Raw genomic sequence first — 3,644 nt, 5'->3', positions numbered from 1 at the left:
GATGGCGGTGTGGTTTCTGTTTATTAGCAGACCATACCCCTAGAGAAAACAAAAAGGTGTTTGACCTTCAGATTTGGGAGTTAACAGCAGCCTGTGTTAAGGTAGAGACTAAAGATACACCCCACCTTAACCTTGTAACCCCTCCAAAATGGAATTGTAACCACGGGCATGGAGGCTATAGTTTAAAATACAGCACAAAAGGGTTTACTGTGCTAGGAGGGGTATATTCAGTAACGACTATATATCTCAATTAATATGACCATTTTGTGTGTTTGTTGTTTATGTGGCTAGCCTTTCTACCCTTTTCTGTCCTTACATTTTAGAGGTGTCCCTTATTAAGTCTCATAGCACAGAGTTGGACTTTATTCAGTTGCATAATCTTTGACTTTTATTCATGTTGCTTCTGCTATGTTGTTACCATTTTATTTTATATTTTCTGTTTGTTCCAATTTTTCCATATTTTCACCTATTTTTCCCAGTTGATTACAGATTTCTTTTCCACCTGTACTGACTTTGAAATTATGCAGTCTAATTCTACTTTCAGTCTTAGCTATAGTGGGTAGAATTCTTAAATGATCCCCTGATTCCACCCTCTATTATATCTTTCCCTCCTCTTGAGTGTCAGTAGACCTGTGGAAATGATGGATGTCACTCTAATTACTAAATTAAGTTGTATGGCAAAGATGGAGGAATCTATTTATTTATTTATTTATTTTTAACAATTTATTGGGGCTCATACAATTCTTATCACAGTTCATACATATACATACATCAATTGTATAAAGCACATCTGTACAGTCTTTGCCCTAATCATTTTTTTCTCTTTTCTTTTTTTACATTTTATTAGGGACTCATACAACTCTTACCACAATCCATACATATACATACATCAATTGTATAAAGCACATCCATACATTCCCTGCCCCAATCATTCTCAAGGCATTTGCTCTCCACTTAAGCCCCTTGCATCAGGTCCTCTTTTTTTTCCCCCTCCCTCCCCTTTCCCCCCTCCCTCATGTGCCCTTGGTAATTTATACATCATTATTTTGTCATATCTTGCCCTATCCGGAGTCCATATTTATTTTTATAAACCCTCAACCCTTTGATTTGGCCCAGGGTTCGGACTGGAGAGATCTTTCCAACTTCCGCAGGCCCCACTTTCCCACCTCCCCACCCCATGGAACCAAACACGATCAACTGAGGACCACGAGCAATGCTGAAGGAGGGTGAAGAGGCCTGGTGTGGCTGCCGCTCTGTATTTCTGCTGAAGGGGGCGAACACGCCCCTGACGCTGGTTTCTGGCCTCACACCCACGTCAGCGCACGCTTCTTTCTTCCTCTCCAGAAATCCAAGTAGAAGCCGTGGCTGGGCTGTGGCCAAATGCTCCATGTGGGAAGCAGACAGCTAGGTGATTCTCCTCCGCTTGGCATGGTCCGCGGTCTGGGCTGGCGGCAGGGGGATGGACAGCGTGCCCACTCTGTGGTCCTCGTCCCTGTCGGCCGCCACAGACACCCTCCTTTTCGAGATCTTCAGCCGCATGGCTTTCGCGATCTCGATTATCCTTTTCTCGCTGAGCTTCAGGTCCCTCTGCAGCATCGTCAGGTCAATCTGGAAGTTGCTGATGTGCAAGGCGAGTATGATCACATAGGCGGTGATCTTTGCCTTCATTGAATCCGAAATTAAGTTCCGTAGACTGCCATTGTTGTAAGTCAAGCAGGTAAATTGCTTCAGGAGCTTGGTGTTGATGATATGTGGAACTCCAGGTCCCAGGGCGCTTTTCCGCTTAATCACTTTCTGAGATCGAAATCTGATCAGCGTGTCCAGGAACCAGATGCAGCGGGCCTGGCGGTCTCGGCCTTCCTCATCTGCCGGCAAGGACTTCAGCGCTTCAATAACAAAGGAGCCCTGACTGTTCTCTTCAATCATCTTCAGAATTTCTTTGGACGTGGCGGTCCTAAAAGCTTCCGACGGGCTCTTCAGGGCGTCATACTCCACCTGGGACAGAATGTCTTCAAATTTGTAGACGTCTTCAGGCGCGGCTGCCTCAGCGTAACAGGGAGGAAGGTAGACGGAGTCATCTTGCAAGTCATCATGGGCAGCATCACTGACGAGAGCAGTCACTCCCTTCATATCAATGATGTCCTCGGCGGCCTTAGCCACCGCCAGGGTCAAAGACTCATTGCCAACTCTGTTCATTCTCCGGGAGTTCAGCGCTCGCTTCTGTTTGGTGGTTCCAAAGGCTTCAATGCAAGAATCCATCTTTTCTCTGTACGTCTTGGCCTGACTCTGTGATGCCAGCTCCCTCTCAACTGACTCATCTGACAACACGGGCTGCATGTTGAACAGCTCGGCATCGTAGACCTCCATTTGCCCGGAGGTCTTGTTCAAAATCCCCACAAAGTGCCTGCACAAGGTGTTGCACTTCAGGGCTCCGGTGCCAAACTTGTTGCCCGCGTAGGAAAGCCTGTCTGTGTCAGCTGCCACGATCCGCTGACTGCGCTTCCTGGGGTTGGTGGATTCGGTGCTCTTGTACAAGGTAAAGCGCATGTTGCCTGGATTCTGCAGCTTCCCGTTGGAGAACTGGACCAGTACAGCTCTCTGGCTCTCCTCGGGCTCCCCACAGTACAGCCACCTCGCACTGGGCAACACCTCCGCCGCCATCTCGGCCCTCGCTAGCCACCAAAACCGGCAGCTGAGACAGCCTTGACCACCAGGTGCGAGCACTGCCACGCGGGAGAGGAAAACAGAGCAGCGCACCGGAAGAGGAGGGGCTCCACGAGGCCCCGCCCTGCGCGCGCGGAGCCGCGCTTCCTCCGCATCCAGACGCTCCCGCTGAGCGCGGAGGCGCGCCGCCACCGGTGGAGGAATTTTTCAGAGGTAATTAAAGTCCTAAATCAGTCGTCTTTGAGTTAATGAAAGAGGAGATTACCCTGGGGGTGTACAAATGGCAGGGGACCCATATCTGACCTCTGAATTCACCAGGGAAAAGAGAATCAAACTACATCAGCTCAAGGCAAATCCCTATGAGGTGGAAGTCAGACAGGACTCTACGCTCTAACTTCTGTTACCAATTCTTACATCAATCATCCGTTCCATAACACTCTATTTCTCTGCTGCATTCTATGATCTGCTGCAAACAGAACTCACAGACAGCACTCATGATGATGGGGTTTATTAGGGAAATTAATAACAGGCCAGGAACAGAAATGCTCAGAGTGATCTTTCTAACATGGAAGTAAGTTCAGTTTCAGACATGAAGGGTAAGAGTCATAGTTTTGTGGGTCCCGTCAATCTTTATCTGACTAGTAAGCCTGCTGTTTTTTTATCATTTTGATTTCTGGTTCACGTTTTTTTCACTTACTCTATTGAGGACCTTCTAATGTGATCCTTTTCAGACCAGTTGGTCATTATCCAGTTGTTCATCATTTCAAAGAGAGACACTGATTCTACTGGCATTAGGGATGTGGAAACTGATATTTACATGGTCTATTAGTCCATTGGACTGATTGTTTCATAGTTTCTTTTGATTTCTATCACTCTTTCTTCTATCTAGAGTGAGGCCAATTGCACCTTAGATGGCTACACATGAGCTTTTTTTTTTTTTTTGCATGTTTCTTCTTGTCCAGGTGGCCATGGGTCTGTGT

The 3,644-nt window shown here is 47.1% G+C and overlaps 1 pseudogene; it reads right to left on the bottom strand.

Annotated features, from left to right (window-relative positions):
- Window positions 1-1,016: 1,016 nt before the first annotated feature.
- On the bottom strand, window positions 1,017-2,762 carry LOC142447192 (DNA-directed RNA polymerase I subunit RPA49 pseudogene; annotated as a pseudogene).
- Window positions 2,763-3,644: the final 882 nt, after the last annotated feature.

This window comes from Tenrec ecaudatus, chromosome 4 (assembly GCF_050624435.1).
Source record: "Tenrec ecaudatus isolate mTenEca1 chromosome 4, mTenEca1.hap1, whole genome shotgun sequence".
Classification (NCBI taxonomy): Eukaryota; Metazoa; Chordata; class Mammalia; order Afrosoricida; family Tenrecidae; genus Tenrec; species Tenrec ecaudatus.
Note: the sequence above shows the minus strand (reverse complement) of the source record. Positions and strands in the feature narration are given on the sequence as shown.